General features: G+C 44.1%; 1 protein-coding gene across 5 annotated transcripts in view; it reads left to right on the plus strand.

Annotated features, from left to right (window-relative positions):
* Positions 1-27,142, plus strand: part of SLC24A3 (solute carrier family 24 member 3) — an 808,408-nt gene that overhangs the window by 160,554 nt on the left and 620,712 nt on the right. The window contains exon 1 of one of the 5 annotated variants that reach the window (XM_085004598.1): positions 4,951-5,037. The exons of the other annotated variants lie outside the window; for them this stretch is intronic. The gene's annotated coding sequence lies outside the window, so the exon portion shown is untranslated. Of the gene's footprint in view, positions 1-4,950; positions 5,038-27,142 lie in introns of those variants that run through there. 5 annotated transcript variants of the gene reach the window in all.

Below are 27,142 nucleotides of genomic sequence, written 5' to 3' on the forward strand. Positions count from 1 at the left end.
AAATGAGACCTGGGCCTCCGTCAGCCTTCTGGCTGTGCCTTGCCCTTGCCACATGCAGCCGCGTGTGAAGAAGTTCACATGCTCCAGCTGCAGAGAGAGGCCCTGGAGGAGGAGACACATGGAGGAGAGGCCGCAGGGAGGAGCAAGGCCACCCTGAGCCACCCCAGCTGAGGGCTGGGATACCAGTGAGGCCATCTCTGCCCTCCGTCCCCAGGGCAGCTGCCCAGCCAACACTGCACAGAGCAGAGAGCAGCTGCCCCAAAGCCCTGCCTCAGGTCCACACCTGCAGCACTGTGTGTTGGTATTTTTCAGCCAAATGGCTGTGGTTTGTGAGCCCCTAAGCCTGGGGTGATTTCTTATGCAGCCATAGTTGATAGGTACCACCCGAGGATCACTCTCAGTGCCCCCAGGTTTATATTTATGTGCCCAGCAAGGAAGTGCGGAGGACACTGGATGACAGAGAAAGGCCAGCGTGAAGATCACAGTGTTGTCCAGGCCACTGGCACAGTAAGTGGAGTTGGTTGTGTGGACATACAATCAGTGAAAATCAGAGCAAAGTAGGCACAGATGCTCCCTGGGGAGCATCGACCTCCTGCTGTCCCTCCCTCTCTGAGGTCCCCACATGATCCTGCCTCCAGACATGGCCCAGCTGCCCTGAGTGGTCACATGTGGTCAGGGAGCTCTGGGCAAGGTGCTCATGGTCAAGCCAGCTTCAGGAGGCCTCTCTTGGTGACTTTTGGCGCCTGTGGGTCTCCCAGGCTCATACATCAGGATGTTGGGACTGGGACCTCCCTTCCCTGGTGAGGGACTGGTCAGTGCCCTGGGGTGGCCCCAGAAGGGAGCACCCGGGTTCCAGGCAGAGTTTGTGGTCGCAGTGGCCTTTGGGGGCAGCAGCTCCTGGCCAGTCAGGCCTGACCCTCCTCTGGGTTGTGGGCCCACTCAGGGCTGTGGGGTGGGACTGGCTGGAGAGGAATGTGGTCAATGTAGCTTTAGTTCCTCTTGGGGTCTTGTCTGGGCTCCCCCTTAGCCCCGTGCCTGCTGCTCTCTCTTAGCTGTAGAGGACAGTGCCCCAAGGGCTGGACCTGGGGATGGAGGGGTGGCTTTGGTCTGCCCTCCGCTCCCTGCCTTTGTGTGAATGGACACGATACCCTTGTGTCCCCTGGCCCTTCTGCAGTGGGTCCACACCTGCTTCAGAGGGCAGTCCCAGAGGAAGTGTCTGTTGGGCTGGTGCCAGGGTGAGTGTGTGACAAGACCTCTGTGGGACATGGAAGTTGTTAGAGGCCCCTCCAGGTGGCCCTTGGGCTGGTGTCAGGCCACGAGCTCATTGGTAGTAGCGGGCGATAAAGTGAGCAATTAGGGATTTTTATGGCATTTCACCATTGCTGCAGCATCCATGCTTGTGATGTATTTTACAAAAGTGTCAGTTCATGATGGATTGGGGATAAAATAAAATGGACCCATCACCACAGAGCGGCAGCCCTGTGCCAGGAACCCTGGGCTGTGTGTGGAAACAGCAAGAGAACCACCTCTGGGAATCTCCACCTGCTGTGGGGCCCTGAGTTGGCATTCATGAAGCAGCGAGGAAGGCCGTCAGGCTCCCCCGAGTTCCAGCTGACTCCAGCTGCCCTCTGAGCTCTGCTCTTCTTGTGCTTCTCTAAGTGTGGCCTTGGGCCTCAGCATCAGCACCACCGGGGTGTGTGTTCAACTCAGTCCTCCCCAGTTCCCTGGCAACTTGCTTCCACAGCTTCCGATGCTCACTGCTAAGTGTCATCATAGATGCTTCTGTCCTCTGCATTTTTGGAACAGGTCCCTGGGTTTTCTAAAACCATATTCCAAGCCTCAAGGGCAGAGGCTCAGGATTCTTCATCTTCTGTACCTTCCACAGCTCCTGGCCCAGAGCTGAGACGGGGCTTCACAAATCAGCTGCTGACATGGTCTGTCTCCCAAAGTTTCCTCACTGTGACTGTACCTCTTATGTAGCCAGGCAAACCAAGAAGGAGAGAAATAAAATTTATTTCGGGACCAGATCATAGAAGAAGTGGGCTGAAAAGTCACTTTCTCCATCACCCCTGTAACTCACCCCACCATCACTTCCACCAGGTGTGGAGAATTAATTCCCTTCAGAGTATCTTCTTCACTAATTTTACTACCCCATGGCCTCCCAGAATCTGAGCTCACTGGTTGTGGCCTTTTGTAGGGCCTGCCTGGGCTTTTACATTTACAAGTAAAAAGTTGAGGAGCTACCCCATAGACGTGATTAGCTAACAAAGCTCATCACTAATTAGCAAACAACAGCAATCGGGGCAGTGGAATCTGACCTCTGTGGACCTTACTGCCTAGCACAGACCATACAGGTGCAGATTTGGGCATTTCTTTCATGAAGAGATACTGTAACCATCTGTTCTAGAACGTTCCACGGCCTGTGGTCATTCAGTGACATCGGGCCACACCCCTCAGGAGATGGAGAGGGACCACCCATCCCGATGATGCCAGGGATTTGGATGGAGGCACTGGGAGGTGTGCCCCCTGCCGCAGCACCCAGGTCAGGGGCAGTGGTTGTGCCATGCTGGGCTGGTCTTGCAGTGCAGGCCTGGGAGGGAGAGGCTGGTAAGAACAACCATGAGCTGGCAGATTTCCTGTCCTCACTGCTGACTAATTGCTGTAACTTAAGTTAGGAGATGGTGCAAAACAGACCTGGGGAAACAGCTGGCTTCTGCGCTGAGGACCCCAACACCTGCTGGAGCCTGATGCCATGTCCTCGCTTCTCCTTCCTGAAGTAAGGCCACCCCTCACTCCCGAAACCCCCTTGTTCAGCCTGGGAGGGCTGGTGGCCTTTGAGCTGGCAGAGCTTGGGGAACACTGGGAGCAAACCGTATCTCCAGGCGGGGGTGCCTGTGTGTCCCACACCTGGTCCCTACACCCCCCAACTCTTTCCTTCTGAGGCAGGAGATAGATGGGCTCCAGGCTAGACAGTTACAACTAGGCTCCTGTTTATACTTTTTAAGGCAGGAGGTGGGTGAGCTCCAGGCTAGACATTTATAACCAGCCACCTGTTTATGCTTTGAGATAGAAATAACAGGAACATAACTGGACTTTGCTTTCTAGGGACACTTTAAACAATGGTAATAGCAGGGGCAGAGAGGGGCTAAGCCTGCTTAGGCAAAAGCTAAAGAGGTCACATACTTCTTATCCTCAGGGTCAGGAGACCCCAACTCCACATGTGCAGAAAGCCCTCTCAGGGTCAGAAAGGGAGGGGGCACCACCAGGCCGTACTAAGTCCTGCTAACCTTCGCAGAGGCCCTTGCTCTGGAATCCATCTTGGCTAAAATATGTGCACATATATCAGGAGAGCCCTGGGTTCAATCAGGTGTGAGAAACAAAGCAAAGTAATTGGCCAGAGGAAAACAAAGACCCAGAAGAATTGCCCCTATGTAAGTGATTTTTATCACCCTTTTGGCATGCTCCCCACTAGCAGGGGGCATCCACACTCCTCTCTGAGTGTGCTGTTTTGCTTCTAAATTGCTTCCCTCTGTGCTCTCCCACATGTGCTGTGCTTACAGTAATAAACTGTGCCTGTTTTTACAGTTTTTGCCTCCTTGAAACACTTGTTTTCAATGGGGGCAAGAATCAGGGCAACTCTGCTTTTAGCCTCCAGCAGGTCTAGCAGCTAGGACTCCTGGTTTCCAGCCAGGCTTCCCAATTCCTGAGCAGGGAATTAAGATCTCTCTTCAAGACGTTGCTCCCTGCTGTCTCTTCAAGATCATGTCTATTAAAAGCTGATGCTCTGCTGCCCCAGGCAACTATTTGGGAGGAGGCAGCACCTAAAAGCAAATGTTCCGTTGACTTTCTTTCTTTCCCCTGCTTTGTGTGTTGTGAGGAGTAAATGTGGGAATGTTAAGTGTTGCAGGTTCTGATTCAGAAGCTCAGGCCACCCCCTTGCTTGGCACCACACCTTCCAATTCAAGATGACTCCATCTCGATCCCTAGCTCCTTCCTGCCCTCACCTCCCCACTGGGTCCTTGCTCACCATGCTGGCTGCTGTTTCTCCAGCTCACCAAGCTCCTGCCTGACTCCAGGCTGCACGGGGCCATCCCCTCTGCCTGGGTTATCCTTGGGCTCATCTTTCCATGTCCCCTTCAGGTCTGTTCTCAAATGCCATCTTCCCAGAAAGGGCTCTCATGACCACCTGTAACATCACCTGCTTTTTTCCACCTGCATCCTCACTGCCCTGGCCCCGGGCACAGGTCCTGCATTATTCCCTTCCTGGCACTTGTCACACTCTGCCCTTGCTTCTGTCCTTGTGAGCTACTGTCTACCTGCCTGGAATAAACACTCCACAAAAGAGGAACCACATCTGGCTTGTTCCTTCTTGGCTTCCCAGGGACCTTACCCTGTGAATGTTGGTGGGATGAAGGATGAATTCGGATAACAAATTTGGTTGGGTGAATTCTGTGGCTGCTGTAGCAAATTATGGCAAACTTGGTGGCTTTAAACAAAACAGATTTATTCTCTCACAGTTCTGGACTTCAGAAGTCCAAAATTCATTCCACAGGGCTAAAGTGTGGGCAGGCCCACACCCCCTCCAAAGATCTCAGAGACCTTCCTTGCATCTTCCAACCTCTGGTGGCTGCTGGTGTCCTTGGCTTGGGGCTACAACACTCTAATCTCTCCCCGCTGGCTTTGCGTTGCCTTTTCCTCCTTGTGTGTCTATTTCAAAACTTCCTTGCCTCTTTCTGATAAAGATGCATGTGGTTGCATTGCAAATCCATCAGGATAATCCAGAAAAAGCAACTCTATTCAAGATCCTTAATGTAATAACACCATTTGCCATGTAAGGTTATATCTGCAGGTTCCAGGGATTAGGAGCCACCATTCAGCTCACAACAGATGGGAATCATCATGTGTGCCTAGCTCGCTGCACAAAATTGTTGGCAAGAGCCAAGGACATTTGCAATAAAAAATGTGTCGAAACCGAACAATTCCCTTCAAAACTTTCTTCTTTGGGACTTCTAGAAGAAAGCAAGAGGCAACATAAAAGTGAGTTTTTGCACTGACAACCAAGATGCTTGCATGCCTGCCACCACTAAAATATGGGATGGTGCAAGGGAAATTTGTTCTGGCCCCAGTCCTCTGGGTGTTGCTGGCCTGGCGGCCTCTGTTGGTGTCACAGCCATGCTCTGACAGCAGCTGCTTGAACGTATGGGTGTTTTGCTGAAAAATTAGACAAGGCTAAAGCAATCTGAGGGTTGTAGCTCTTGCAGTTTTGCATGCTCAGCAAAGATAAGCAAACTTGCTTTGTGTGCAGAATATGGTTCCCTCTCCGGGAGGAAGCTCACGATATCGTTCCATTAGGAGAAGCCAGTGTCTGACTTAATGGCAGAGATGGAGGGACAGGCAGGGAACTGCTGAAGGCTTGGGAGGGAGGTAAAAAGAGAGAGGACCAAAGATGACTGGGGAGATGTTTTTATTTTATTATTTTTTTAGGGCCACACCCACGGTATATGGAGGTTCCCAGGCTAGGGGTTGAATTGGAGCTGCAGCCACTGGCCTACCCCACAGCCACGTCAGATCCAATCTGCATCCGTAACCTACACCACAGCAACACTAGATCCTTAACCCACTGAGCAAGCCCAGGGATCGAACCTGTGTACTCATGGATGCTAGTCAGGTTCGTTTCCACTGAGCCACGATGGGAACTCCCTGCTGGGGAGATTTCTGATCCCCAAGTAGAACCACGTGCAAAGCTTAAGGTCCTGACACCTGGGCCCCAGCCTAGCGCCTCTGATGTGATTCTGGGTGTGGCCCAGGCAGTGGAGAGATTTGAAACCTGCGCAGATGAGTTGAGTGTAGGCTGTATTCAAGATCATTGCACTAGGTGCTGGTTAGAGCCATGTTATAAGTCCATCCAGGTGTGGTGGACATGGTCTCAGGTTGGAGGGTTCAGCCGGGTCATTGGATGGGGAGAGGGCAAATTGGGGGTTTCCTTGGGAGTTCTGAGGTTACACACAGCTTCTCGACTGGTTTATATATAAAACAGGAGAGTTTCCAGGGGACTCTGGATTGGGGAGCTAGGGATATGGCCCCTGGAAGCGACCTTGGTGTGAGCAGGTTTTGCACCCTCAGCCCCTGCTCAGGTCCCACCAGCTCTTCCCACCTCATGATTAGAGCTTCTCAAACTTCAAAATGTGCTTGACTCACCTGCAGACGATCAAGCACAGATTCAGAGTCAATAGCCCGGTTGGGGCGGGGCTGAGAGTCTGTGCATCTCAAAGCTCCTCGTGCTGCTGCTGGCCCTCAGTCCCATTTTAAGGTGTAAGGGGCACCAACGCGGCTGACTTGAGCAGCCCGTGCCATTGGGCTTTGCCCAGGAACCTTCTGGAACTCGACAGGGTTACTTCTAGCAGCAGCGGAATCTGTTAGGAGCTTGTGCGAAATGTGCATTCTCAAGCCCAGCCTCTGAGTCAAGATTCGGTGTGAAACCTGGCAGTGTGTGGTCTAACAGCCTTCTAGGCAATTCCAAGGCACCCTGAGTTTGAGAAGTGATGCTTTAGGATACAGAGGTGGCCTAAAGCTAGCTTCTAACCATGACTGAGGGAGAGGAGAGGCAGGACCCAGCTCTGGATTCTTGAGCAGCCCTGAGCAAAATTGGGGGCTCTTGAGGGCCCAAGAGCCTTGGATTCGAGCCCTTCAGCACCATGCTTGGGGGCCAGGCCCTTCTGGCTTCCGCAGGCCGCCTTCCAGCCCCAGATGCCCCAGTCTTCAAAGTCTCAGCTGAATCATATTTTCCATCATGAGGCATAGACTTAGAGTCCTTCAGAGCTGCTGAGGATCATGTTTCCAGCTTATCTCTGTCTGGACCCGAGTCCCTGGGGTCAGTTTATTTTCCCTCCTAGTCGAGGCCAATGGAGGTGGGGGAGAATGACCTAGAAGGTCCCCGCCCTTGCAGGGAGCCTCACAGAGCTCACATAACCTTCACAACCCTCATTCATGTGAAAGCATGGCTGCTCTTGCCCTAGTTCATACAGCCTGTCCATGACGGCCCCAGGTCTATAAGTATAAGCCTCTGGGTTCAGCAGGCTTGTCCTGACCCCACTGTGCTTTGGGGGAGGGGGCTCTCAACCCTTCCACACTCCTCCCTCATGGGCTGGGGGCCCACCACCCTCGGGTGTGGATGTCAGGCTGTGGATTAGGTGATTTAGTTGCTGGGGCAACAGGATACCCCTGCCCCTCCCTCCACAGGGGTGGTGGTTTACAGAACACATCCCCAGAGGCCTGGTGCCATCAGCAGTCAGCATCTCCGGCTGGATGGGCAAAGCCCAGACCTCCCCTTGTGGGGCTCCCAGCCACAGCCAGCACCCCAGCCCTTCAACCTCCCACCCCAAGCCAGGACAAAAGCAGCCCCTGCTCTGGCTCCCTCAGGACCAGTCTATTCAGACACCCAGGGCCACGGCCCCACCTCCAGGCGTTCCAACAGGGCTCATCTCCTTGCACGGCCAGCATCCTCAAGCATCACCTGGATCATTGGTTCTGAGCAGGAGGTGCAGCCCCTGGTCAGGGGTGAGGGGGCTGGGGGGGACCAGTGGAGCTTCCACATCATCCACAGAGGCCTTGGCTGGATGAAACCCAAGGTAAAGGGGCTGGCCTTTACCTCCCCATCTGACTGACTTGTCACACAGGGGAGATCTGCCAGTGACCCTCGAGCTGCAGGGCCAGCATGTGCCCCAGCCTGATGAGTCTTTGTGGCCCTGGCACCCACCAATCACACGCCGGCTAAGAGCGGGCTCTGGCTGAGGGCGTGTCTTGGGTAGCAGCAGAGCCCGTGTGGCTGTTAACAAGGCTTGAGAGCTCTCAGGCTTGAATCAGCCTCACAATCTGGCAGCTGTGGGGGCTGCGGAAGGGCTCCGCCATCTCTGCGGAAAATCTCTGCATCTTTCTCAACTGCAAAATGGAAATCCTGTTAACACGAGTTTTGTCGTGAGGACTAAAGGAAGTGTCACACTTGGTGGTTGGCAGAGTGCTTAATAAACTGCACTTTCTTTCTGATAATGACCTCCTGAGCTGAGGCGTCTCCCTGGAGATGGAGAATGCCGAGTCCGAGGACAGGTATGAACTTGGGGATAGGTCAGGAGGGCGTCACACACACACCCCAGTGGAAGGACCAAGGTGGCTGGAGTGCAGAGGATATTAGCTGTCCTTTCTCACGCTTTGAGCTTCTGCATAAGCTCATGAAGCCCCATGAGGAGATGGGGCTTCAAGAGTGGGGGACCGGAATAGGCCACCCAGTGGTTCAGCCCCGCTGTGCACCAGTGAGGCTCTGCAGGGCCAGGTGGACACCAGGAATGGTTCTGAGCTGTTGCTCCACATCTCCTGGAACTCTCCTGGGCCCCTGAGCTGCGTGCACATTTGATGGTGTCCCCAGTGGGGAGGACACGGAGCATGTGCCCCATCAGCCCCAGATGGCTGGGACCAAGGCAGTGGCTAAGATCTGGGTGGGGACACGAAGCTCTGAAGATAGCAGCCTGGACAGAGACCCATCACGGTCAGAGAGCTCCTGCCTACACCTGGATACTGGTGGGCGCATCTCCCCCCTCCATCACCGGTTTTATGAGCTCCCCTGGGGAAAGGAAGGCAAGGGGAAAATCCATCTTAAGTCTGTAAGCTTCCTCACCTGTGTCAGGAGGAATGGGGTGCAAACTCGTGACTAAGTCACACTGTCATGGAGCCAAGGCTGCATCGGTGCCCCTTCATCCTGGACCTGGGTGTTCATACCTGCCACCTTCTGATCCTCTTTAGGTCTCTGGGAACTCATCAGCCCCTGGGGCATTACCACTTGGAAGGTTCCTGCAAACGCCACCCAAAGGATAGAGAGTAGAGTGTCTCAAAGGTGAGAGGTCACATAGGGAAGAGTACTTTCTGGGAGTGTCACTGCACAGCACAGTAAGAGACTGGGGGTTGGGGGGCTGCTGGTACACATGGAGGGATTATCCTGAGAAGGCGCCCTGGTGCTATTCCTGACTCACAGTGACTGTGCCATGCAAAGTCCTAGAAATCGCTTCCTGTCACTGTTAGAGATGGCATAATATGACATTACACAGGTGTTTACAAAGCTCTTGAACAAGTCGCATTGGCTAATTCCTTTAATTGTAGGGCATTTATTTATTTATTTTTAAAGCCCATAGACACGGCTTTGGAAAGCTTCCAGCAGGTGGTAGGCTCCATATCCAGCATAAGCCTGTCAAATCCGGTGTTTACAAGGTCAGAATATCGTGTTTCCAAATGCAGCTTTCCTTTCACAAAGGAGGAGGTTGGCTGCTTTTCTGTGCCAGGCCTGGCCATTTGAGGACAGAGGGTTTCAGCCTGCAGGTCCCCTGCCCTCTGATCCTGACCCTGCCTTCATTGCATCTCTCCTCTCTGGGTGATGACCTGACTCCTCGCTGAGCTCGGAGGCCCTTCTGGGGACCTGGCCCTGCTTCCTGATTTGGGGGGGAGGTTTAGAAAGTTCTGGCCAGTTTATGAGCTTTAGTTTCACACTCAAAGAAAAGTCTGGCTTCAAATCCTCCCCTATGCCCTACACCGTACACAAGACCTGGGGCAGGTTATTCAGATGAGCTTGTGGTTTTGTCCTGTGTGGGATGGGGCTGCTGCTGGTTCCTAACTCAGAACTTGGTTCTGAGCAAGGCTGCCTGGTGGTTGCCTCCCAGGGCTCCAGCCTCCACCTCCCACCCCTGGCCCGGGTCATCTCCACAGTTGGTTTCTCCCAGAGGATAGGGTGCCCTTGGCTTGTGTAACCTGGTGGGGGGCTGAGTGAGACCACCCACATATTAGCTGATTTGATACCGTGCTTGATTTTAGGCCTTGGGCATAAAATATGACCAAGGACCCACCATGACCACTGGATTCTTATCATACCTGTGGGGGACACAGGGACACCTGCTTAGGTCCCCCTCAGGGGGGAGTGTGGTCAGCTGGCAGCACTCAGCTGTCACTCCTCAGGTCTGCCTTGGCCGCAGATGGTCACCTCCCCTGGGTCACACCCGTAGGGATGACGTGCATCTAGTGACAGAGCGAGACAGAGAGTTGGAGGCCTGGCATTTCAGCCAGACCTGAGACAGCTCTGAAGGCAGGATTCATTCCAGAACTCCCTGCTGGGTTGGGCCTGCCTCGTGGTCTGACTTCAGCTACAGCCCAACCTTCCTTCCTCCCTCTTCCTTTTACAGAATTGATCCCTAAGAAGCATACTTTCCCCTAATAAGCAAATTCTGTCTCTGTGACTATTTCCTCTGTAAAACTAAACCTGTGAAAATGCCTTCCAGGGAAAGGAAGGTGGGGAAAAAGTGGTCCCACATACCCATTTGTGACTAAATATTGTCAGAAAAACACCTGGGGGCGGCAAGTCATGAGAAAGATGCCAGAGTCAGGAGCCCAAGTCCCTTTTGTGCCTCCTCCCTTCCTTCTAAGGAGAGAAGAGGTGCACCAGGAGGTGAGTTGGCACACTCTCCTCTCAGGTGGTTCTAACACTTTCTCACATGTATCAGCTAGCTGTTGATGAGTAACAAACCACCCGAGATTCAGTCTTCAGGCCAGGTCTCTGGGCTGGCAGGACCTCAATGGAAAGGATTCTTTTTTTTAATTCTATACTCCCAATTTGTCCCTGTCCCCCCTTCCCTTTTGGTAACTGTAAGTTTGTTTTCTACATCTGTGAGTCTGTTTTGTAAATGAATTCATTGGTATCATATTTTTAGATTCTACATATAAGTGATATAATAATGACATTGGTCTTTCTCTGACTTACTTCACTTAGTATGATAATCTCAAGATCCATCCATGTTGCTGCAAATGACATTATTCCAGGAGTTCCCTGGTGGCTCAGTGAGTTAAGGATATGGCATTGTCACTTCTGTGGCTTGGGTTCAATCCCTGGCCCAGGGACTTCCGTATGCTTCAGGTGCGGCCAAATTTTTTTTTAATAACATTATATTATTCTTTTTTATGGCTGAATAATATTCCATTGCATATGTGTACCACATCTGTATCTACTCATCTGTTGATGGACACTTATGTTGCTTCCATGTCTTGGCAATTGTAAATAGTGCTGCTCTGAACATTGAGGTGCAAGTATCTTCTTGAATTGGAGCTTTCATCTCCTCCAAATATATGCACAGGAGTGGGATTGCTGGAGCATATGTCGTTCGATATTTAGTTTTCTGAGGAACCCCCATACTGTCTTCCACAGTGGCTGCACAAATTTACATTTCCAGCCACAGTGTAGGAGGGTTCCCTTTTCCCCCACACCCTCTCCAGCATTTACTATTTATAGAGTTTTTGATGATGGCCATTTTGACCAGTGTGAGGTGGTACCTCATTGTAGGTTTGATGTGCATTTCTCTGATTTGTGACGTTGAGCATCTTTTCATGTGCCTGTTGGCCATCTTTTTGTCTTTGGAGAAATGTCTATTTATATCTTCTGCCCATTTTTTGATTGGGTTGCTTGTTTTGTTGTTATAGGAGGGAATTATGGGGGGCAGATGTAGTCAAAATGGCTGAGGGGCTCTTGTTCTGGTTCACCTTCTGCCCTTTCACTCTGTATGTTACACACAAGGGTGTGAGAGGGAATCTTCCTTCTGCTTTCTCCCTGACATGCTGCAGGTGGCAGAGAGAATCATGAACCAGGAGCCCCTTCCACCTCTGTCAGCTGCAGTGGAACTCTACTGAGGAAGCAGCTGTAACTACCACCCCACCTTTCCTTCCAACTTCTGGTCACATATCTTACTGGATGACATCCAGCCTTTCTTCCTATATCTTGTCCATCACATAGCCTGCCATGTATTTGCTTGGCAGTGCCTTATATATCTCTCATTAGGCAAACCTGTGTGGTCTGCATACATCCTACTTATGTGTTTCCTTTGCTTTTCCAGCAGGTTGCTGGCACTGGAGCTGTTAGGTGAATTCTCTTCACTTCCTTTTCTCTCCTGGGTCCTTTCATTTTTGTAGTTTTATTGTGCTTTCATGCAATGATTTAAAAATTCTTTGGTTTTAATTTTTAAATTAACATGCAGTAATATTGCCTTTTGGGGGCATAGAATTTGACTTTTTTGGCATGCCATTCTATGAATTTCAACATGTGTTTAGATTCGTGTAACTACCACCATAATTGGGATAAAAAAATTATTCCATCACCCCTTAAAGCTCCGTCATCCTACCCTTTTATAGTCTCATTCTTCTTCTACATCTAACCCCTGCTCACTAGTTTTGTCGTTTTGAGGATGTCAAATAAATGGAATCTTACATTGGATAACCTTTCCAGACTGGCTTCTTTCACTCAACCTAATGGCCCTGAGGTGCATCCAATTTGGTGCAAGTATCAATAATTCGTTATTTTTTTCTTTTTGCTGATGAGAAGTGTTCCATTGTATAATTGTACCACTTTGTTTATCCACTCACCCACTGAACTGAATTGCTTCCAGTTTGGGGGATTATGAATAGAACTGCTATAAACATTTGTGTATAGCTTTTTATGTGAACATAAAATCTTATTTCTCTAGGGTAAATACCAGGAGATGGGTCATGTTTAACTGGGTACATGTTTAACATCATGAGAAACTGCCAAACTATTTTCCAAAGTGGCTGAACTAGCCTGTCTTCCTCCCTCCCTGTCGTGGTGTTCCACATCCTTACCAGCACTTGATACCATCAGCAATTTAAAAAAAGCTTTATTGAGATGCAATTCGCATATAATTCAGTTCACCCGTTCAAAGGGTACAAAGGGGTTTTAGGATATTTGCAACCATTCTTATAATCAATCCCAGAACGTTTCATAATCTCAAAAAGAAATCTTGGGGAGTTCTTGTTGTGGCTCAGTGGAAACGAACCTGATTAGTATCCATGAGGATTTGGGTTGATTCCTGTCCTCACACAGTGGGTTAAAGATCCAGCATTGACATGAACTGTGCTGTAGGTGGATGGGGTGTTGCGATGAGCTGTGGTGTAGGCTGGCAGCTGCAGCTCAGATTCGACCCCCTAGCCTGGGAAATTCCATATGCCTCAGGTCTGGCCCTAAAAAAAGAAAAAGAAAAAACAAAGAAATCTTGTACTCATGAACTCTTTATATCTTACCTCCTATCCCCCCCCATTTCCTCCTTGCTCACTTCCCAGCCTAAGCAACAACCTGTCTACTTTGTATGTCCATAGATGTGCCTATTCTGGATACTTCATATAGATGGAATCACAGAATATGTGGTATTTCACTTAGCATACAATTTTCAAGTTTCGTCCATGTTGCAGAATGTCTCAATACTTTATTTTATGGTCAAATTATATTTCATTGTCTAGCTATACTATATTTTATTTACCTGTTCATTGATTTATTGATATTTGGGTTGTATCCAAAATTTTGCAATTGTGGGTAATGGTGTTATGAATTTTTGTATACAAGCGTTTGTGTGGATATATGTTTTCATTTCTCTTGGGCATATACCAAGGAGTAGGATTCCTATGGTAATTCTATATTTAATCCTTTGAGGAACTCCCAGAATATTTTTCAGAGTTGGCTGCACTATTTTATGTTTCCAGCAGTGACTGAAGGTCCAATTCTCTATCTCTTCATCAATGCTTGTCATTATCTGACTTTTTGATTAGCCATCCTAAGTGAGTGGGAAGTGGTATCTCATTGTGGTTTGGGTTTGCATTTTCCTAATGACTATTGATGCTGAATATATTTTCATGTGCTTTCTCACCATTTGTATGCCTTCTTTGGAGAAATGTCTGTTCAGGTTCTTTGCTTATTTTCAAAGTTAGGTTGTCTCTTTTTGTTGTGTTGTAAGCATTCTTTATATGTTCTGGATACAGTCTCTCATCAGATATTTGATTTGAAAATATGTTCTCCCATTCTGTAGGTTATCTTTTCAGTCTCTTGAAAATGACCTTTGATGTACAAAAGTTTTGCATTTTGATGAGGTCTGGTTTATCTATCTTTTCTGTTGCCTGTGCTTTTGATGTCATATTTAAGAAATCATCACCAAATCCCAGCTCATACAGATTTGCCCCTATGTTCTCTTCAAGGAATTTTGTAGTTGTAACTCCTAAACTTAGGTATTTTAATCCATTTTGAGTTAATTTTCATGTATGATGTTAAATATCCAACTTCATTATTTTGCCTACGGATACCCAGTTGTCCCAAACCATTTTTTGGAGACTGTTTTTTCTTTATTCAATGGTCATGGCACCCTTGTTCAAAATCAATTGACTATACATCCATGGGTGTATTTCTGAACTCTGAACTTTATCCTATTGATTCATATGTCTATCCTTATGCCAGTACCATATACTGCTTTGAGTATTATTTATTTACAGTATTTTTAAATAAGGGGAGAGTAGTCAAAATTTATTGGCTTTTTTTTTCAAGATTATTTTGGCTATTCTGGGTCCTTTGCAGTTCCATATGAATTTTAGGATAAGATTTTCCATTTCTGCAAAAATACTTCTTTGAATTTTGTTAGGGATGGCATTGAGTCTATAGATTACTTTGGGAAATATTGCCATCTTAACAATATTAAATCTTCCCATCCATGAACATAGGATTTATTTCCAGTTATTTAGGTCCTCTTTAATTCGTGAAGTTATATTATCTTTTACAATTACATACTAACCCATACTGGTCCTTTTTGTTTGTTGCATTACTTAGAAATTACTCTCTCTGGTCATTTGTGTTCAGCCTGAAGAAGTTTGGTTAATATTTTTGGTAAAGCAAATCTGCCAACAACACATTTTCTGTTTTTGATCTCACAATGTCTTTATTTTGCCTTTATTTTTGAAAGAAAGTTTTGCTATCTTAGGATGCTAGGTTGACAAGTTTTCTTTGAGAACTTTGAACGTATTATCCCACTGCCTTTTGACTTCCACTGTTTCTAATGAGAAGTCAACTATTTATCTTCTTGGTGTTCCCTTTTAAGTGATGAGTCTTATTTTCTCCCTTCTTTCAAGATTTCCTCCTTCTCTTTAGCTTTCATCGTTTTTACTGTGATTGGTTTATTTGTTGGTCTCTCTGTGTTTATGATGCTTAGAGTTTATTGAACACCCTCAATGTGTGGATTAATATTTAAAATTAATTTGGGAAGTTTTTCAAAATTGTTTCTTTGAGAATTTTTCTATGCCTTTCTCTAACTCCTTTCTTTCTGGTTCTTCCATTACATGTATGGTGGTGTTCTTAATGGTGTCCCACATTTTTCTGAGATGTTCATTTTTCATCATTCTTTTTTTCCCTCTCTCTTCTTCAGATTGCGTATCTATCAATTTATCTTCAAGTTTGCCAGTTCTTTCTTCTTCCAGTTTAAATATACTCTCCAGCCTCTCTAGTGAGTTTTCATTTCAACTATTATACCTTTATAGTTCCAGAATTGCCATTTGGTTATTTTATATAATTTCTATCTATCAATTTTTCTATTTAGTGCAACATTATCATCATACATTCCTTTATATCTTTATCATAGCTTCCTTTAGTTCATGAAAATATTTATAATGGCTAATTTTAAGGCTTCTTCTGTTAAATCTGACTTCTGCTCTCTCAGGCAGTTTCTGTTGCCTGGGTTTTTTTTTTTTTGTGTTTGTTTGTTTTTAACTGGTGTTTGAGCCACATTTTCTTATTTCTTTGCATGTCTTGTAATTATGTGTTGGAAACTGGACATTTTAGTTTATTTTGTTATTTTTTATTTTGCTGTGACTATCAAGATTTTTTTTTTCTGCTGTACAGCATGGGGATCAAGTTACACATACATGTATACATACTTTTTCTCCCATTGTTGTGTTGCGATGTAAGTATCTAGACATAGTTCTCAATGTTACACAGCAGGATCTCATTGTAAATCCATTCTAAGAGCAATAGTTTGCATCCGTTAACCTCAAGCTCCTGATCCCTCCCATCCCCTCCCTCTCCTCCCAGGCAGCTACAAGTCTATTCTCCACATCCATGATTTTCTTTTCTGTGGAAACGTTCATTTGTGCCATATATTAGATTCCAGTTATAAGTGATATTATAAGGTATTTGTCTTTCTCTTTCTGACTAATTTCACTCAGTATGAGAGTCTGTAGTTCCATCCATGTTGCTGCAAATGGCACTGGTTTGTTCTTTTTTATGGCTGAGTAGTATTCCATTGTGTATATATACCTCATCTTCCTCATCCAATCGTCTGTTGATGGACATTTGGGTTGTTTCCAAGTCTTGGCTATGGTGAATAGTGCTGCAATGAACATTCGGTTGCCTGTGTTTTTTTCAAGGAAACATTTGTCCAGATATATGCCCAAGAGTGGGATTGCTGGGTCATATAGTAGTTCTATGTATAGATTTCTAAGGTACCTCCATATTTTTCTCCAAGCGGTTGCACCAGCTTACATTCCCACCAGCAGTGCAGGAGGGTTCCCTTTTCTCCACAGCGCCTCCAGCACTTGTTATTTGTGGACTTATTAATGATGGCCATTCTGACTGGTTCGAGGTGGTATCTCATGGTAGTTTTGATTTGCATTTTTCTAATAATCAGGGATGCTGAGCATGTTTTCATGTGCTTGTTGGCCATCTGTACAACTTCCTTGGAGAACTGTCTATTCAGGTCTTTTGCCTATTTTTCAATTGAGTGGTTGGCTTTTTTGCTGTTGAGTTGTATAAGTTGCTTGTATATCCTAGAGATTAAGCCCTTGTCCATTGCATCGTTTGAAACTATTTTTTCCCATTCTGTAAGTTAACTTTTTGTTTTCTTTTTGGTTTCCTTTGCTGTGCAAAAGCTTTTCAGTTTGATTAGATCCCATTGGTTTAGTTTTGCTTTTATTTCTGTTGCTTTGGGAGACTGACCTGAGAAAATATTTATGAGGTTGATGTCAAAGAATGTTTTGCCTATGTTCTCTTCCAGGAGTTTGATGGTGTCTTGTCTTATATTTAGGTCTTTCAGCCATTTTGAGTTTATTTTTGTGCATGGTGTGAGGGTGTGTTCTAGTTTCATTGCTTTGCATGCAGTTGTCTAGTTTTCCCAGCAATTCTTGTTGAATACACTTTCTTTTTCCCATTTTATGTTCTTTCCTCCTTTGTCAAAGATTAATTGACCATAGGTGTAGGGGTTTATTTCTGGGTTCTCTATTCTGTTCCTTTGGTTTGTATGTCTGTTTTGGTACCAGTACCACACTGTTTTGATGACTGTGGCTTTGTAATATTGCTTAAAGTCTGGGAGAGTTATGCCTCCTGCTTGGTTTTTTGTTCCTCAGAATTGCTTTGGCAATTCTGGGTCTTTCGTGGGTCCATATACATTTTTGTATTGTTTGTTCTAGTTCTGTGAAAAATGTCATGGGTAATTTGATAGGGATTGCATTGCATCTGGAGATTATTTTGGGTAGTATGGCCATTTTTACAATATTAATTTTTCCACCCCAGGAGCATGGAGTATCTTTCCATTTCTTTACATCTTCTTTAATTTCCTTGATTAATGTTTTATAGTTCTTAGCATATAAATCCTTTACCTCCTTGGTCAGGTGTATTCCCAGGTATTTGATTTTTGGGGGTGCAATTTTAAAAACTATTGTATTTTTGTTTTCCTTTTCTACTATTTCATTGTTAGTGTACAGAAATGGTGACTATAGCTCCGATTAGACCCCTAGCCTGGGAACCTCCATATGCCACAGGAAGCAGCCCTAGAAAAGACAAAAAGACCAAAAAAAAAAAAAAAAAAAAAGACACTCCCTACAAATAAAAGCCCAGGACCAGATGGCATTACAGGCTAATTCTACCAAACATACAAAGAGGATCTGGTTCCCATCCTCCTTAAAGTTTTTCAAAACGTTGAGGAAGAAGAAAGACTCTCACAGACATTCTATGATGCCACCATCACCCTAATTCCAAAACCAAAGATACCACCAAAAAATAAAACTATCGGCCAATATCGTTGAATGTTAATCTTATATCCTGCTACTTCTATGAATTTGTTAATCAGTTCAAGCAGTTTTTGGATTTAGTCCTTAGGGTTTTCTAAGTATAGTATCATGTCGTCTGCATACAGTGACAGCTTCATCTCTTCTCTTCCTATTTGGATGAATTTTATTTCGTTTGTCTAATTGCTGTGGCTAGGACTCTCAAAACTATGTTGAATAACAGTAGTGAGAGTGGGCATCCCTGTCTTGTTCCAGATTTGAGTGAGAAGGCTTTCAGCTTTTCTCCATTGAGTATTATATTTGCTGTGGGTTTGTCCTAAATATCTTTGATTATGTTAAGGTATGTTCCCTCTATACCCATTTTGGTAAGAGTTTTGACCATGAATGGATGTTGAACTTTGTCAAAATGCTTTTTCTGCATCTATTGAGATTATCATATGTTTTTTGACTTTTCTTTTGTTAATGTGGTATATGACGTTGATTGATTTGCATATGTTGAACCATCCTTGTGAACCTGGGATGAACCACACCTGGTCATGGTGTACAATCTTTTTGATATTTTGCTGGATTCAGTTGGCTAGAATTTTGCTGAGAATTTTTGTGTCTATATTCATCAACGATATTGGCCGATAGTTTTATTTTTTGGTGGTATCTTTGGTTTTGGAATTAGGGTGATGGTGGCATCATAGAATGTCTGTGAGAGTCTTTCTTCTTCCTCAACGTTTTGAAAAACTTTAAGGAGGATGGGAACCAGATCCTCTTTGTATGTTTGGTAGAATTAGCCTGTAATGCCATCTGGTCCTGGGCTTTTATTTGTAGGGAGTGTCTTTTTTTTTTTATCTTTTTGTCTTTTCTAGGGCTGCTTCCTGTGGCATATGGAGGTTCCCAGGCTAGGGGTCTAATCGGAGCTATAGCCGCCAGCCTATGCCAGAGCCATAGCAACGTGGGATCCAAGCTGCATCTGTGACTTACACCACAGCTCATGGCAACACCAGATCCTTAACCCACTGAGCAAGGTCAGGTATTGAACCCGCAACCTCATGGTTCCTAGTCTGATTTGTTAACCGCTGAGCCACAATGGGAACTCCCTGTAGGGGGTGTTTGTATGACTATTCAATTTCATTTCTAGTGATTGGTCTGTTCAGTTGGTTTTTTTCTTCTTGATTCAGTTTTGGCAGGCTGTAAGATTCTAGAAAGTTGTCCATTTCTTCCAGATTGTCAAATTTGTTGACATATAGTTGTTCATAGTATTCTCTTATGGTTTTTTGTGTTTCTGCAGTATCCATTGTGATTTCTTCTTTTTCATTTCTAATTTTGTTTATTTGGGTTTTTTCCTTTCCTCTTCTTAGTGAGTCTAGCCATGGGTTTGTCAATTTTGTTTACCTTTTCAAAGAACCAGCTCTTGGTTTTATTACTTTTCTCTATTGTTTTTTGAATCTCTAATTTATTGATTTCCTCTTTGATCTTTATGATTTCCTTCCTTCTGCTGACTTTAGGTCTTTTTGTTCTTTTTCTAATTCATTTAGGTGATGGGTTAAGTTGTCCATTGATATCTTTCTTTCTTTATCTTTTTTTGTCTTTTTGACTTTTCTCAGGCTGCTCCTGCAGCATATGGAGGTTCCCAGGATAGGGGTCTAATCGGAGCTATAGCCGCTGGCCTACACCAGAGCCACAGCAATGCGGGATCCAAGTTGTGTCTGCAACCTACACCACAGCTCACAGCAATGCCGGGTCCTTAACCCACTGAGCAAGGTCAGGTATTGAACCCGCAACCTCATGGTTCCTAGTAGGATTCGTTAACCACTGAGCCACAATGGGAACTCCTAGATCTTTCTTATTTTTTGAGGAAGGCCTGTATTGCTCTGAATTTCGCTTTGAGCACTACTTTTGTAGCATTCCATAGATTTTGAGAGGTTGTGCCTTCATTATCATTTGTCTCGAGGTATTTGTTAATTTCCTCATTGACCTATTGGTTTTTCAGTAGCATGTTGTTTAGTCTCTTTGTAGTAGGTTTTTATTCTCATTTCTTTTCCTATGGTTTTCTAGTTTCATACCATTGTGGTCAGAGAAGATACTTGAAATAATTTCTATGCTCCTAAATTTGTTGAGGTTAGCTTTGTGCCCCAGCGTGTGATCAATTCTTGAGAATGTTCCATGTGCACTTGAGAAGAATGTGTATTCTGATTTTTTTGGATGTAATGTCCTGAAAATGTCAATTAAGTCTAACTTTTCTATTGTTTCCTTTAGGATCTCTGTTGCTTTATTGGCTTTCTGTCTAGAGGATCTGTCCATTGATGAGAGTGTGATATTAAAGTCTCCTACTATGATTGTATTCCCATCAGTTTCTCCTTTTATGTCTGTTATGTATCTGGGTGCTCCTATATTTGGGGCGTATATGTTGACAGTAATATCCTCTTCTTGAATGGATCCTTTAATCATTAAATAGTGTCCTTCATTGTCTTTCTTTATGGCCTTCGTTTTAAAGTCTATTTCATCTGATACTAGTATTGCAACTCCTACTTTTCTGTCATGTCCATTGGCATGAAATATTTTTTTCCCACCCCCTCACTTTCAATCTGTATGTGTCCTTTGCCCTAAGGTGAGTTTCTTATAGGCAGCAGATTGAAGGTTTTTGCTTTTTTATCCAATCAGCCACTCTGTGTCTTTTGATTGGAGCATTTAGTCCATTGACATTTAAGGTGATAATTAATAGATGATTATTTATTGCCATTTTGAACCTTGTTTTCCAGTTGATTCTATGATTCTCCATTCTTCCTTTCTTTTTTTGGTTTGATGGTATCCAATTATTTTCTGCTTGAGTATTTTTCTTTTCATTTTTTGTGAATGTGATGTTTGGTTTTGATTTGTGCTTGCCCTGTTTTTTAAGTATGTTAACCCCTTTCTATAATTGTGTGTTTTAGCCTGATAGTCCTATAGGTTCAAACACTTCATTACCTTGCTAAATTAAAAAAAGAAAATTAAAAAAGACTCTTTTTATTTCCTTACTTCCCTTGCCCACATTTTGATTTTGATGTCTCTTTTTTTCTTTTCAATTTTATTTTGTTTTAAACATCTTCATGATTAGATCTGTATGCTGGCTTATTTGAGTGACTGCTCTCTGATTGTGATTTCCTCCATCCTAGTTCTTTCTTTTTTTTTTATTTAGAGAAGCCCTTTTAATATTTCTTTTAGAATGGGTTTTGTATTGCTGTATTATTTTAGCTTTTGTTTGTTGGAAAAATTTCTATTTCCCCTTCTATTTTAAAAAATATTCTTGCTGTATAGAGTATTCTAGGTTGCATATTTTTTCCTTTCAGCACTTTATCTCTTGTCATTCCCTCCTGGCCTGTAGAGTTTCTGTAGAGAAATCAGCTGATAGCCTTATGGGGGGTTCCCTTATAATTGACACTTTGCTTTTCTCTTGCTGCCTTTAGGATCCTCTCTTTATCATTAACTTTTGCCATTTTTATTACAGTGTGTCTGGCTGTGGGTCTATTTGGGTTCAACTTGTTTGGGGCCCTCTGTGCTTCCTGTATCTTGAAATCAGTATCCTTTAGATTTGGGAAGTTTCCAGTGATAATTTCTTCAAATATATTTTCAATCCCCATATCTTTTTCTTCCCCTTTTGGAATTACTATTATGCATAGATTGGCCTGCTTTATATTACCCCATAGGTCTCTTATATTGCTTTCATATTTTTTCATCTGTTTTTCTGTCTGCTGTCCTGTTTAGGTGATTTCCATTATTCTATCTTCTGCATCACTAATTCCTTCTTATGCATTATTCATTCTGGTTTTTACTGCCCTTAGCTCAGTTTGTATCTCTGCAAATGAATTTTCTAGTTTTTCTTGGCTCCTCCTTTTATTTTCTAGTTCCTTTCTGAGGGAGACTGCATTACTGTTCATATCTTCTCTTAATTCCTTCAGTATTTTCATTATCTCCCTTTTGAAGTCTAAGTCTGTCAGACTGCAGAGGTCTGTTTCATTGTTGGCTGTTTTAGGTGAGTTCTCCTGTTGGTTTAACTGGGAATGGTTTCTGAGCTTCTTCATCTTGCTTGTTATTTTCTTTTTCGTGGTGGACATGCATTCCCCGTGGCTGGGCAGGGTTTGCCCTGGCACTGCTGTGGAGTGCTTCCCAAGGGCTGGCAGTGTTGGCTGGTCTTCTTTGAGGCAGTGAGGCATTTCCCAAGGGTGGGCGGGGCTAGCAGGGTTACTCTGAAGCAAAGGAGGACTTCCTGAGGGCAGGTGGGACTGGCAGGTCCTCACTACGATGGAGGCAGATTTCCCGTGGCCGGACAGAGCTTGCTCTGATGTCTCTGGGCCGCATAGCTCTTCCAGGGGGTGGGCAGTATTGGTTGCTGCTCTGCAGGAATGTAGACCCTCCAGAGGGTGGGAAGGCCAGGGTGGGGAAAGCCCTGGAGGTGGTTGGCTTCCCCGATAGTGGTGAGGCCAGCCCTCTGGGATGGACAGGCAGCCTTAGGTCAGGCACATGCGGGGTAGGGGAGGGGGGACGCATTGGGAAGCACTGCTCTCTGCTACCTGGCGGGCAAACATGCTCGCTGGGGCACAAGGAGTATTCTGTGGTGGCCCGCCCCTTCTCCTCTCCCCTCCGCAACACTGGCGCCTTGTCTTTCCTGCGGGTCCAGCTCTTCTCCCAGGTTCCCTCTGTTGTGGCTTTCCACTCCCCAGCCCTTAGCATATTGCTCCCTCCAGCCACAATGCACCACTTCCTAGTCCCCGAGGCTGTCTCCACACCGCCAACCCCAGCCTCCTCCCAGGGACTAACCTCTGGAGCTGAGGTCTCGGTGCACCCGAGTGTCTTGGTTTTTGGTGACTGTGCCAGTAGTTCAGATGATCTCTTTGGTTCTCACTCTGCTTTTCAGATCTCAGACCTACTACTGTGCTCTTCTCTGTGTCTGGAGATCCCTCCAACTCGGTTGATCTTTCCATTGATTAGGTGACTTTCCGGTGTGTGGGTTCCCTTTCCTTCATTGTTCCCTTTCCGGAGCACCTGTCTGGTCCCAGTTCCCCTTCTCTCACTCTCCTTTTTTCTCTTGTTTTACCCAGTTATGTCACGAGATTCTTGCTGTTATTGGAGGTTTAAGTTCTTCTGCAAGCATTTAGTTGCTGTTCTGTGTGAGTCGTTTAACATGTAGATGTATTTTTGTTGTTGTTGTGTTTGTGGGAGAGAGCTAGCCCATCCCCTTACTCTTCTGCCATCTTTCCTCTCTCTGAAACTGGACATTTTAGATAATATACTATAGCAATTTTAGATATTTGTCTCCCCTCTCTGGGACTCACTATTGTCATTTTTTGTTTACTTGTTTAGTGACTGCCTGGATTATTTTAATGAAGTCTATTTCCTTCTTCCCCTCCCTCCTAGCTAGAATGTGAAGCTTCTGATGGTGCTTCCTGGGAACAAACCCTTGGAAAAGCCCACAGTCATCCTGGAATAACGGTAGATTTGTATACTTTAAGTCCTTTTTTTATGTTTGTTAGGTTTGTCTTATAACCTAGGATTTGGCGTACCTTTATGAAGCTTCCTTATGCACTGGAAAAAACTGATGTGTGGGAGTATTTTATAAATATTTATTAAATTCAATTGTTCAGTGGGGTTTGTCATTTCTTCTACATCTTTGGAGATTTTGATTCTACTAGTTTTATCCCTGACTATGGGAGGAGTGTTGGGGTCTCCAACTGTAAATGTGTGTTTGTCTACTCTTCTTTCTCTTCTCAGTTTTTGTGGACAGGTATTTTGATGCTTAGTTGATGTGTACAAACTGAGAGTTATTATATCTTCCTCTTTAAACAATATTTTATCACTATATTATACCCATCTTTATCCTTAATAATTTCTTTGCTCTAAAGTCTACTTTGCTTCATATTAATAGAGCCATTTGGCCTTTCTTTCTTTTATTTTTTTCTTCCCTCTTTTTTTAGGGCCGCACCTACAGCATATGGAAGTTCCCAGGCTGGGGGTCGAATTGGAGCTACAAGTGCCAGCCTACACCATAGCCATAGCAACGCTGGATCTTTAACCCACTGAGCAAGCCCAGGGATCAAACCTGCATCCTTATGGATACTAGTCAGAATCATTACTGCTGAGCCACTATGGGAAATCTAACTCTGCCTTTCTTTTGTTTAATGTTTCAATGGAATATCTTATTCTATCCTTTTATTTATAACTTATCTATATCATTATATTTGAGGTGAGTTTCTTGCAGACAGAATCTAGCTGTATGCTATGTTTGTTTTTCCTATCTATTCTGACAGTTTCTTTCACTTTTACTTGTGTGTTTAAGCCATTTACGTTTAATATCATTATTGGAATTTTGGATGTAGAGCTATCATTTTATCACTTTTTCCCCTCTTTGTTTCCTCTGCTTTTTTATTCAACCCTCTGTTCTTCATTTCTTGCCTTCTTTTGGATTCTAATATTTCATTTTAATTCATCAATTTTCACACTACCCTTTGATATTTTAGAGGTTGCTCTAGGGATTATAAACTACATTTTTAATTTTTCATAGTTCCCTTAGAATCAATGTTTTACCACTTTCAGTGAAATGTAGAAATCCTTACCATCATATAACTCTCTCTAACTGTTCCTCTCTCTTTTTTATTTTTTAGGGCCACACTGCAGCATATAGAGGTTCCCAGGCTAGGGGTCGAATTGGAGCTGTAGCCACTGGCCTATGCCACAGCTACAGCAATGCCAGATCTGAGCTGTGTCTGTAACCTACACCACAGCTCATGGCAATGCCAGATCCTTAACCTACTGAGTAAGGCCAGGGATTGAAACCACATCCTCATGGATACTAGTCAGATTCGTTTCCACTGAGCCAGGACAAGAACTCCTCTAACTGTTCCTTTTTATGTTGTAGTCATCTTATGTATTATATCTGCATACATTGAAAACCCCATGAGAAGATGTTAAAATATTTATTTTCCACTTTCAATTGTCAAATATACTTTAAAAACTCAAGAGTTTTATATTATATTCATCTAGATATGTACCATTTCATTATTCCTCCTTAGTTCTTTTATTTTTTGGCCACACCCATGGCATGTGGAGGGTCCTGGCCCAGGGATCAAACCTGCACAATAGCAGCAACCAGAGCCACAGCAGTGACAATGCCAGATCTTTAACCTGCTACACCACCGGGGAATTCTACCTCCTTAATTCCTGATATTCAAAATTTTCTTCTTGTATTATTTTATTTTGAGCTGAAGAACTTTCTTCTGCAATTCTTTGAGAGCCGTCTTACTAGAAATATTTTGGTTTTTCTTCATCTGAGAATGTCTTTATTTTGCCTTCATTTCAGAAGGATATTTTCACCAGATATAGAATTCTGGGTTGACAGTTCTTTTCTTTCAACACATGAAAAATATATCTGTTCGTTTTGGCATTGATGGTTCCTGATGTGAAGTCCACTGTCCTTTGACAGTCCAAGTTTTAGGCTGCACTAAATCCAAGCCAGAGAACAGTGGAGAAATAGAAAATGGTAAATCAGTGTCAGTTCATTGGCACCTGAATTCTAGTTTTCCTCAATCTGCTTGCTACTGTTTACTTTTTGGAATCCTCAAATGGCTGCTCTATGCATTATGTGCACATTATAGCTGCATCCAGTGGGAAGGACAAGCTGGAGTGTACTTATTCCATCTTACCTCACACTGGAGCCTCACCTGGGTCCTTTTCTTGCCTTTTGGAGGTCACTCTCATACCTCCCTCACCACCAAAAAGTGCCCTGGTGATCCCTTCCCCTTGTACTTCTCCCGTACTCATAAGGCATTCTCCAAAAACAAAATCTGTGGTGAAGCTCAACTAAAAGTTGTCAGCTATAGAAGCCCCTCTACCCAGGATGGAGCAAAAGATTCAGACCCCTTCTCCTAGCACTATTTCTTATCCAGGTCCTAACCCAAACATGTGCTGAGCAAGAGTTACATAATTGGCAGGATCTTTGTTAACCACTGGGCATTTACTATTTTATTTTTAAAGAAAATAGGAACAAGACAAAGATGATAATAGGATACACATTGTAATAATCTGCCCAATCAGAATGGGAAGAGAGAAATATTCAGCCAACATTTATTAAATTCATAGCAATACACATTGCTTCAGCCCTCTTCAGAATTTGGGGAAAAACCAAGAAATGTTTAAGCATGGGAATTTATAGCAAGGAAATAACTCTAAAAACAAAGCTATATATGAAAAAGGTACTTATTAAAGGATTATCTCTGATAGCCAGGCATTGGAAATAGCACTGGAGTTCTCTTGTGGTGCAGCATGTTAAGGATCCAGTTTTGTCACTGCAGTGGCTTGGGTTGCTGCTGTGGCATGGGTTCAATCCCTAGCCTGGGGACTTTCATATGCTGTGGATGTGACCAAAAAATAATAATAAGTTCTCATTACAGGAAATAGCCCTGTGGACCCAATCTAGAGAACATTTCATTAAATTAGGGTACATAATTGCATGTTATGGAATATATACATAAGGTTTTGCCAGTATGGCTAAGGTAGCTTCATTGAATGGACTTAGAAAAGTTCCATCTTTTTCTGTGGTACAGAGTAGTTTGGTACAGGAATTATACATTTTTCTATTGACTTCCTGAGTCTCTTTATATATAAAATATCTTTCCTTGAAAGATGTGTGTGGGTATAGGATTCTTGGAACACTGCCTTCATGCAGTCACTTTAAACATTTCCCCATAGTCTTACCTCCCTTATAGTAGACAAGGTATCTGGTGCCAGCCCCTTTTTTTTCCATTGAAAATATCTGTCATTTCTTTACATAAGTGTGTAATATTTTCTTTTCCATAATTGGAACTCAGGAATTTCATCAGGAAATACTATGGGAGGTTTGGGCTTTTTTTTTTTTTTTAAATGATGAATTTTACTTGGGGCTCTCTCATTCCTTTAACATGAAGATTTGAAACGTCTTCTACTCGGACAAAGTTTCTTTTATGATTTCCTTATTTATTCCTTCCTCATTTGTTCCCCTTTCCCTTCTAGTAAACTTTTATTATTCACATTCACATATCCCGGCCTGTCCTCCAAGTCTCTTTTCTTAATTCCTTATGAATTCCACATCATTTATAAAATAGTTCTTCCGCTTGACCTTTCAAAACAGTAATTTGGTTTTCAACAAAGAATATTTCTTCTCAGTTGGTCAACTGAACTTGTGATTTCAAAAACAAGTATTCTAGTTCTAGAAAATGTTTTTGTTCTGTGTTAAACTGAA

The sequence above is a fragment of the Sus scrofa genome, chromosome 17 (genome assembly GCF_054392235.1).
Source record: "Sus scrofa isolate SSC_HxYL_T2T_F1_AM1 chromosome 17, Sscrofa_HxYL_maternal_Yorkshire_Landrace_v2.0, whole genome shotgun sequence".
NCBI classification, from domain to species: Eukaryota; Metazoa; Chordata; class Mammalia; order Artiodactyla; family Suidae; genus Sus; species Sus scrofa.